Below are 11,232 nucleotides of genomic sequence, written 5' to 3'. Positions count from 1 at the left end.
TGTGTACATTTCCTTTATTCTGTTAATGTGGTATATTGCAGTGATTGATTTTCATATGCAGGAACATCCTTGCATTCCAGGAATAAATGCTATTTGATCATGGTATATAATTATTTTAATATGCTGCTAAACTCAGTTTGCTAGTATTTTTGAGAGTTTTAATGCCAATGTTCATGAGGGATATTGGTCTGTAGTTTTCTTATAGTGTCTTTGCCTGGTTTTGGTATCAAGGTAATGCTAACTCCATAGAATGGATTAAGACATGATCCCATCGTTTTCATTTTTTTGGAGGGGGGCAAGTCTGAAAAGGATTAGTATCCATTCTTTATAAATGTTTGGTAGAATTCACCAGTGAAAACCATCATGTCTCGTGTCTTTCTCTGTCAGAACATCTCTGATTACTGATTCAATCTTCTTACCTTATAGGTCAATATAGATTTTTAAATTTCTTTATAAAAAGTTTTGATAGGTTTTCTGTTTCTAGAAATCTGTTTATTTCATCTAGGTTATCCAGTTTTTCTTGGTATATACAATTGTTTGTAGTATGTCTCTTTCTTTTCCCCCCAAAGATTTTATTTATTTGACAGAAAGAGAAAGAGACAGCAAGAGAGGGAACACAAGCAGGGGAAGTAGGAGAGGGAAAAGCAGGCCTCCTGGCAAGAGGGAGCCTGATGCAGGGCTGGATCCCAGGACCCTTGGGAGCATGACCTGAGCCAAAGACAGACACTTAATGACTGAGACACCCAGGCAGCCCTGTAATACTGTTTTATAATCCTTTAATTTCTGTGTAATTACTAATGTCTCCATTTTCATTTCTGATTTTAGTAATTTGAGTATTCTCTCTTTTTCTCTTAGAGCATCAGCTAAGTGTTTGTCAATTTTGTTTATCTTTTCAAACACAGACTTTTGGTCTCATTGATTTTCTCTCTTGTTTTTCAATTGATTGTTTTATTTATTTTTGCTCTAATCTTTACTTCCTAGTCTTTGCTACTTTTGGATTTACTTTATTCTTTTTCTGGTACGTTAAATTGTAAAGTTAGTTTATGGATATGAGAGCTTTCTTGTTTTTTGATTTAAGTGTTTACATGTATAAATTTCCTTCTTAGAACTGCTATTGCTAATGGGATGAATCCCATTAGTTTTGGTATATTGTTTTTCTATTTTCATTTCTTTCAAGATGATTTTTTATTTCACTTTTGGGTTTTTCTTTGACCCATTGATTGTTTCAGACTGTGTTAATTTCCAGAAATTTGTTAACTTCCCAGGTTTTTGTTTTTGTTTTGTTTTCTGTTTTTGATTCTAACATTATCCCACTGTGGTTGAAGAAGATATGTCATAAGATATCTATCTTTTAGAATCTGTTGAGTCTTAATTTGTGGTCTACCATATGTTTCATCCTAGAAAATGTCTCATGTGCACTTGAGAATGTTTATGTTGTTGTGTGGGGTAGCGAGTTCTATATATGTCCATTAGATCAAATGACATATTATGTTGTGTAAGTCTTTTATTTTCTTAATTATGTCTCATTCTATCTGTTTTTAAGAATGGAGTATTGATGTCACCAGCTTTTATTGTTGAACTTCCTATTTGTCCCCTCAATTCTGCCAATTTTTACTTCATTTTTTAAAGTATCCTCCAAAAGACACACACACTGTGGGGCTTGAACTCATGACCTAGAGATCAAGAGTTGCATGCTCTATCAACTGAGCCAGCCAGGCACCTATTTCATGTTTTTATGGTCTATTGTAATGTGTATAAATGTTTGTGGCTATAATGTATTTTTGCTATGTTAACCTTTTTATAAATATGTCTTTGTCTATTGTAACCTATTCTGACTTAAAGTCAATTTTGTCTGATATTAGTATAGCCCCTCTTGCTGTCTTTTGGTTATGATCTCATGGAATATATTTTTTCATCCCTTCAGTTTCAATCTATTTGCATCATGGATCTAAAAGCAAGTCTCTGGGGGGTGCCTTAGTGGCTCAGTTAAGTGTCCGCCTTCAGGTCAGATAGAAAACAAAATGTTGAGTTATAAACCAAAGTTTAAAAAGTACTTGCTTTTAGACTAATTTTTAAAAATGTATCTAATTTTTTAAAATAGAGGATTAAGACTATACTTATCTTGGTAAATGAGATAAGTATAGAAATTTGTAAAATTGTTGAATCTTTATATTGTGCACCTGAAACTAATACAATGCTGTATGTCAATTATACTTCATTAAAAAATAAGTAAATAAAAAAAACTCCCTGAAAAATCTTTAAAAATTAGTAGTCCCTTAATCATGTAGAAAATTAAAATTACACACTATTATTACAATAATGCCCATGCATTCACCATTATTGAGATATTTATGGCTTCATATGGCTTGAAATCAATGTCTAATGTCCTTTCATTTCAACTTGCAGGAATTTCTTGAGCATTTCTTACAGGGCAAAAGCCTATATGAGCTTTCTGTTTTTACTTAACAAGAAATAACTTTTTTTTTATTTTTGAAGAATGGTTTTTCTGGATGCAAGATTCTTGGTTGACAGTATTTTTCCTTTAGTACTTTGACTTTATTAGCACACTGCCTTCTGGCCTCTAAACTTTCTAATGAAAAAATCTGCTGATAATTTTATTGAGGATGCTTTATGTGTGAAAAGTTATTTCTCTCCTATTGCTTTAGGAAAAAAAAAATCTTTGTCTTCCAAGAGTTTCAGTATGATATGTCTCAGTGTGGGTCTTTGAGTTCATCTTATTTGGAGTCTGTTGAGTTTTTGGTTGTCTATATTCATGTATTTCATCAAATTTTAGAAGTTTGGGGACATTATTTCTTCAAATATTCTCTCTATTTCTTTCTGTCTTTACAGGACTCTTAAAATATCTATGTTGGTTTTCTTGGTGGTATTCCTCAGATCCCTTAGCCTGTGTTCATTGTCCTTCAATCTTTTTTCTTTCTTTCTTCAGTCTCAGTAATTTATATTGCACTATCTTCACATTCATTATCTTTTTTCTTTTTCCTGCTCCATTCTGTCTTTACATCCCTCTGATCTTTCATTTTAGTTTTTATGTTTTTTGGACCTGGCATTTCTTTTTGGTTTCATTTTGGGTTTTCATTCTTTTTTTTTTTTTAAATATATTTTCACTTTGTTCATGCATCATTTTGACTCTATATCTTCCTTTAGTTTTGAATATCTTCAAGTCAGTTTTTTAAAAAATATTTTTAAAGATTTATTTATTGCGGTGGGAAGGAGTGACAGAGAGAGAGAATCCTCAAGCAGACTCTCTGCTGTGTGCAGAGCCTGATGTGGCACTCCAAACCCAGACCTCAAGATCATGAGCTGAGCTGAAATTAAGAGTCAGATGCTTGTCCAACTGAGCCACCCAGGCACCCCTAAGTCAGTTGTTTTAAAGTCTTTGTCTAGTATAACTAGTATAACTGATCTTTTTCAGCAATAGTTTATATTTTTCCCCTTTCAGTTCTCCAAACTTTCCTGTTTCTTTGTATGCTTTGTGATTTGTTGTTTTTGAAAACTTGGCATTTGAATTAAATAATATCATTATTGTGGAAATTAGATTTTCCCACTTCCTACAGATTTGTTACTTCTTATTATTGTTATTGTTTTTGTTTTTGATTTTCATAGGCCGTTACGGGGGAAAGGATCCTCCTGAGTGTAAGCTCTAGGTCCTCTCATGTTTTTTTGAAGTTTTTCTTAGACATGCTTTGCTTTCTAATTTTTTCTGTATATGCATTGTTTTTGAATGCCCTACACTCTAATGTATGACTCCTAAAGAGGGAAAAAGAGAAAAAATGAGTGGGGGAGAGGAAAAAGACACCAAATCTTTAAGTCACCTGCAGTCACTTCAACTTGCAGGGGAAGAGCTTGCAACAATGGCCACTTACCTCTTTTTCTCCACCTCTATAATCAGACAGGAATCAGCTCAGAGCACAGAACCCTGCTCCTCAGAGGACAGGGTCTTTTTTTTTTTATTTGTTCATTTTCACTCTGGCAAACAGTGCAGGCTGCACGAGGAGCACATGCATGGCTTCCTGCCATATAGGTGGGAGGCTGGGGAATGGTAGCTGCTACTATGCTAAGAGCTGAAATTGACTGAAAATTAACTGCAGTTTGCTAGAAGTTACAAGCCTTCAATAGACTCCAGAGCTCCATAATAATTATACAAGATAGATTTTGTCAGCACAATTGTTGAATAGGTGGGGAAATAGATTCCTGGTACTTTCGACTTTATCATCTTCCTGAAAACTCTTCTGCTTTACTTTTGAACGATATTTTGTTTGTTTTGTGTTCATCTTGGGCTGGATATAGAGTTCTAGGATTATGGTTTTTTTGTTTGTTTGTTTGTTTGTTTGTTTTTTCACTCCAGTCTCTTTTAGCTTGCAAGTTTTCTGAACAAATGTCCCATGTCATTCTTATTTCTCTAGGTAAGGTGTTATTTTCTCTCTCTACCAGCTCTCCTGATTGTCTTTTGTCTTTGGTGCTCTGCAGTTTGCATATGACATACCTAGTCGTTGACTTTTTAGTATTTTTCCTGCTTTGCATTCTTTGAGTTCCTATAAATGTAGTTTGGAATCTGTCATTTATTGTGGAAAAAAAAATCTCAAGCATATTTGCTTAATTTTTTGTTTGTTTTTGTGGTCCATTTTCTTTACTTCTGCTATGGCATTTCAATTGTGTGTATGCTATAACTTTTTATTTCTCACTGTTTTTTGATATTTTTTACATTATTAATTCTTTCTTGTTATCAGTTTTAGAAGTTTCTATTGATACAGCTTGAATCTCATGTACTCTTTCTTAACCCAAGTTCAGTTTACTGATGAGTTCCTCAATGCCTTTTTAATTTCTGTTATAGTGTTTTTTATTTCTAGCATTTCTTTTTATATTTGGTTAGAAACCCCATCTCTGTGCTTATATTATCCATCTATTTTTGCTTGCTGTTGAGATTTTTCCATTAGAGTGCTTAACCTGATCATTGTGCACATTTTATTTATTTATTTTTTAAAATAAACATATAATGTATTTTTATCCCCAGGGGTACAGTTCTGTGAATCGCCAGGTTTACACACTTCACAGCACTCACCATTTTACATACCCTCCCAAAGTCCATAACCCCACCCCCCTCTCCCCACCCCCCTTCCCCAGCAACCCTCAATTTGTTTAGTGAGGTTAAGAGTCACTTACGGTTTGTTTCCCTCCCAATCCCACCTTGTTTCATTTATTCTTCTCCTACCCCCCTAACCCCCCACGTTGCATCTCCACTTCCTCATATCAGGGAGATCATATGATAGTTGTCTTTCTCCAATTGACTTATTACACTAAGCATGATACCTTCTAGTTCCACTCACGTTGTTGCAAATGGCAAGATTTCATCTCTTTTGATGGCTGCATAGTATTCCATTGTTTGTATATATACCACATCTTCTTTATCCATTCATCTGTTGATGGGCATCTAGGTTCTTTCCATAGTTTGGCTATTGTAGACATTGCTGCTATAAACATTCGGGTGCACATGCCTTTCGGATCACTAAGTTTGTATCTTTAGGGTAAATACCCAGTAGTACAATTGCTGGGTCATAGGGTAGTTCTATTTTCAACATTTTGAGGAACCTCCATGCTATTTTCCAGAGTGGTTGCACCAGCTTGCATTCCCACCAACAGTGTAGGAGGGTTCCCCTTTCTCCGCATCCTCGCCAGCATCTGTCATTTCCTGACTTGTTAATTGTAGCCATTCTGACTGGTGTGAGGTGATATCTCATTGTGGTTTTGATTTGTATTTCCCTGATGCCGAGTGATGTGGCATCTTGAAAGAATTAATAATATTGATAAACCCCTGGCCAGACCTATCAAAAAGAAAAGAGAAAGGACCCAAATAAGTAAAATCATGAATGAAAGATGAGAGATCCCAACTAACACCAAAGAAATACAGACAATTATAAGAACATACTATGAGCAACTCTACGCCAACAAATTTGACAATTTGGAAGAAATGGATGCATTCCTAGAGACATATAAACTACCACAACTGAACCAGGAAGAAATAGAAAACCTGAACTGACCCATAAACAGTAAGGAGATTGAAACAGTCATCAAAAATCTCCAAACAAACAAAAGCCCAGGGCCAGACAGCTTCGCAGGGGAATTCTACCAAACGTTTAAAAAATAATTAATTCCTGAGGCGCCTGGGTACACACATAATTTTGTATATATATATATATATATATATATATAATTTTCTTTTGTATATTTTTATATACATTGTATTTTTATATACATTTTATTTTTATTTTGTTTTATTTTTATATAATTTTTTATATACATTGTATATTTTTATATACAATATCTATATATTAGATAAACTAGTTAAAAAAACGTTAAAAAAGGAAAGGGTAAAAGTTAAAAAAAATTAGCAAAAGAAGACAAAAAATTGAAAGAAAAATAAATTAACTGCAAGACTAAAGAATCATGGGGAGAAAGCCATGAGTTCCGTGCTTTGCTTTCTCCTCCTCTGGAATTCTGCTGCTCTCCTTGGTATTGAACCTGCACTCCTTGGTAGGTGAATTTGGTCCTGGCTGGATTTCTTGTTGATCTTCTTGGGGAGATCACTATTGTAGTGATTCTCAAGTGTCTTTGCCCCAGGCGGAATTGCACTGCCCTTACCAAGGGCTGGACTGAGTAATCAGCTCGGGTTTGCTTTCAGGAGCTTTTGTTCCCTATATGCTTTCTGTAGAGTTCTGGAGGACAGGAATGAAAATGGTGGCCTCCCAGTCTCCGGCCCAGAAGAGCCAAGGACTCGGGGCCCCACTCCTCAGTGCACCCTCAGAGAATAGCGCCCAATCACTCCCGTCTCCCTGGCCTCCGGTTGCGCTCTGAGTTCACCCAGCCTGTGACAGGCTCAAGGTAACCCCTAGCTGAGAGTTCACTCCTCAGCTCTGTCTCTTTAGCCAACTTCCTGGTTCTAATACTTGCAAGCTCTGTGACACTCAGACCCCCAAATCCTTCTCTGAGCCTGCGGGACGTGGGGCCACGCTGACCCCACGTGGGCTTCACCCGGTTTAGCCTCTGGAGCGATGTCCATCAGCGGAACAGACTTTTAAAAGTCCTGATTTTGTGCTCCGTTGCTCTGCTGCTTGCTGGGAGCCGGCCCCTCCCCCCCGGGGTCTATCTTCCCGTCGCTTTGGATTCACTTCTCCGCCAGTCCTACCTTTCAGAAAGTGGTTGATTTTCTATTTCTAGAATTGCTGTTCTTCTTTTCTTCGATCTCCCGTTGGATTTGTAGGTGTTTGCAATGTTTAAATAAGCTATCTAGCTGCTCTCCTGCTACCTGATGTAGTCTCAGCCTGTTACTTCTCCGCCATTTTGACTCCTCCCTCTCATTGTGCATATTTTTAGTACCCTATCTGACAGTCTAAAAATCTGTGTCACATCTGTGTCTGATTCTTTTTCTAAATATTTATTTATTTATTTATTTTTAGAGAGAGTATGTGTGTGTGAATGTGGAGAGGGACAGAGAGGGAGAAACTCAAGCATACACTGTGCTGAGTGCCATGCCTGACAGGGGGCTTAAAATGGGACTCAATGTGGGGCTTAACTCAGGGCTTGATCCTACCACCTGGAGATCATGACATGAGCTGAAATCCAGTGAAGGGCTAAACTGACTGAGCCACCTAGGCACCCCTTACATCTGTGTTTCATTCTGATGCTTGCTTTGTCCCTACATTTTTCTGTGGTGTGGTTTTTATACTTTTTTGAACTCCAGACTTATGTATTGAGTAATAATAACTCAGGCAAATAGATCTTTAATGTGTGGATTAGTGACAGACTAGTAGATGATCTGTGTTTAACACTTGCTATAATTATAGGTGTCAAAATGTCTTTCTTTTAATCTCTTTCTTAAACAGAGTCTGTTCCTTGATGGTCCTTTAAGTATAATCCAATGTTATTTGACTGGACGTCTTTTGATGTCATGATAAATTGAAATGTAATGGGAAGCATTTTGTAATCCTATGATTAAATCTTAATCTTTTAGTGGGCCTATAACCCTGAGTGTAACCTTCAAAAATGTTTATTTGCTCTTTTTTTCTCTTCCTTTAGTGATCCAATGGTTCAGATGAACTAGAGTTGAGTAATTTCTTCTCTCCCTGACCAGAAAAATTATGGGTAAAAATATTTCCCTTGCTGCGTACACTTTTGTTATAAAGAATGCTCTAGATACTCTAGGCATATTTCAAATGTTGCTATTTCTCTTCCCCTGCTAGAAATAGAAGGAATTTTTTTTAACTTTTCACCCTGAGAAACTAGTGATGTTTCCATAGGTAAAACCCATGAAAGTGTGCCCCTACTTAAGACTGTGTCCTCTAGGAGATTCTTGCTCTCATGTTTTCTCTCATTCCATTCCCAGTGTTTACCATTTAGGTACATATTGCCAATTCCGTATTCCTACCAACTCACGATTTCCAGTAGCCTTTCCTCAGAGTATATTCATCTCGACTATGAGTCTCCACATTTGTCTTTCTCTCCAGATTCTGGAGTAATGGTTGTCCTCTGACCTATATTCTCTAATGGGCCTAAGAAAATCCATTGATTTTTTAGCTTTTTATGCTTTTTTTCTTGTAAGTATAGGCTGGCAGCTCCCAAATTCTTTACATGTTGAAGCTAGAATTAGAAATTTCCTTTTTTATATTGAGCCAGAATCTGTCATCATATAGCTTTTAGACATTGGCTTAAAGGTTAACCTTTTATATAACACCTAGAAGATTTTTATTCATACATTTTACTGGAATCCCTGGAGGAAAGATAAATTAGAGTTGCACTGTACTTACTAGGTCCCTGGTTGTCAGAAATTAATACAGGGTGTCTGGGTGGCTCAGTGGGTTAAGTTTCTGCCTTCAGCTCAGGTCATGATCTCAGGGTCCTGGGATTGAGTCCCACATCAGGCTCTCTGCTTGGCAGAGAGCCTGCTTCTTCCCTTCTCTCTCTCTGTCTGCCTTTCTGCCTACTTGTGATCTCTCTCTGTCAAACAAATAAATAAAATATTTTTTTAAAAAAGAAATTAATACATTATTTCACCATTCCAACTTTCCAGGTCAATAGTAGTATGCCTTTTTTACAAATGTGGAAATGGATGCTGAAGAGGTTGAAAAACTTACTCAGTGTAACAGTTAGAAAATGGCAGAAATAAGTTTAGAATCTTGGTACAAGACTTAGAACTCAACATGTTCTTTTTCTTACAATGTTCTGGCTCCCACCAGCCAAATCAGTGTTAGTAGTGGAGTGGGAGTCATGGTCAGAGGGCATGATATAGGATTTATTCTTGCTACATTTGGGAACTGAGAAAGATCCTTTGATTTAAAATGTACCTGAAAAAATAAAATAAGATAAAATATAATGAAATAAATGTACATGATATTTTGTTTTTATTAATGTATGGTGAAGCCAATGGATTAGGAGAGTATTACCATGGAAAAAATATTTTGTTACAGTTCCCAAAAGAAGGGCAGTCCATGCCACAGCCTTCAGGACTATGCAAAGAAGAACAACAAGGTTTGGTCAGGAGACAGAAGAAGTGATAGAAAAGAATGGCCAGAGACTTTATTGTTGCTGTTTATGGCAAAAAATTGAGCAAAGAAAAATAGAAAGGTGAGCAAGCTTGGATTGTATAGTTTGAATAATTTTGGAAGGTTCTAGTTTATAGGGGTAATTCCTTGTGTCTAGTACCTGGCCCAGGGGTGATTTAGGACTGAAAGATAATGTCCTGGACTATAGGAGCCTGCTAAAAGAAAAAAGAAGGAAGACATGGATTTAGGATTGATTTGTTTGCATATAAGAGGCATGTTTATAGACAAGTTTTTTGCTATCTCTTCAAATTAGCTAATCCTGGCAAAGGCAGTCCACTCCTGGCTACATAAGGCCCCTATGATGTCAAAGCATCACAGACTCAAAAAAGAAATGATTAATACACTCCTCTAACTACCTCCATGAAAACAGGGATCTATTTTAATTTTTCACCATGACGCTGCCTTTCCATTAACCAACCTACACCTTATTTTCTCTGATACAATCTTCAGCTCTATGTGGTTCATGGGACTCATTCATTGGCATGTTCAGCACTGTCCTAGATTGAAGTCTATATTGACGTCAGTGTAACTATGGCCCCCATCAACAGATGAGAATTAAAATTAACTACCTGTAGTGAGTCTGAAGATTCTGGAGTCTATCACAGAAAAAAATATATGACTGCAACATAGCAGTAACACAAAATGAGCTTTACTAGGATGGTGCTTTGATAGGTTGAATGCAAGGGAAAGGAGGGAGAGTTCTGGAGACATGAGACCACCACCCAGAAGGGAATGAAGGTAAGGGAACTCCTAGGGAGAAGGGGAATTGGAAATGGGGCTTACATGTGTAGGTAATGCTGCTCAACAAAAAGATGGGAGCTCTGGAAGAAGCAGCTTGGGGTCTTCTATGGCTCAGGGCTTCTCTTATCTGTGACTAGCACATAGGGGCCACCTTTGTCTCATTTATATAACACTAGCACATCTATTCCATCAAAATTCTGTATGTTGAAAGTCAACACAGATGGTCTTCTCAAAAGACTACATAAGATTCAGTCACACTGCCACATCTAAACTCTATCATCATGCTCCTTATTCTCTCCCTTAGCCTGTGCTTGATCATTTCTAATTTTTACCTGCCTGGAGATTCAGAATATGAAATGAGAAGTGTTAATGTTAGATGTAGAAGTTATCCATTAGCAGTCAAAACCTTTTTGATACATGATCTGTACATATAACTTATCACATGTAATTTATTGACAGGTACAACATTTTTTTCTTGATATGAAATATTGTTACACCAACATTAAAGTAGGTGCTAGATCAAAAAGAGGATATACAACATGAATAAAGGCCATTCTAGGACCCTTCAGCTTTCAGATTCCCTAAACAATTAAATTGATACAAATGCATTCATAGTAAGGAAAATTGTTTTCATCATGATAAAAACCACTGATATGTTCAAAGACATGATACATCAGCTCATAAGAATCTCTTCTTATCAATAATATTAACACTGACAACATACTTTCCTGGCCAAATGCTGTATGTATTCTTCATTTTACTTCCTTTCTATAAAGAAATATAAATTATAAATTAATTTTTACACCAACATATTTTATGATAATGATATGAAAAGATCCTTTTCCATTGGATCTCTTTTGTGTTTCTTTGTATATTT

The sequence above is a fragment of the Neovison vison genome, chromosome 7, assembly GCF_020171115.1.
Source record: "Neovison vison isolate M4711 chromosome 7, ASM_NN_V1, whole genome shotgun sequence".
Taxonomy (NCBI): Eukaryota; Metazoa; Chordata; class Mammalia; order Carnivora; family Mustelidae; genus Neogale; species Neogale vison.
This window is presented reverse-complemented; position numbering follows the sequence as displayed.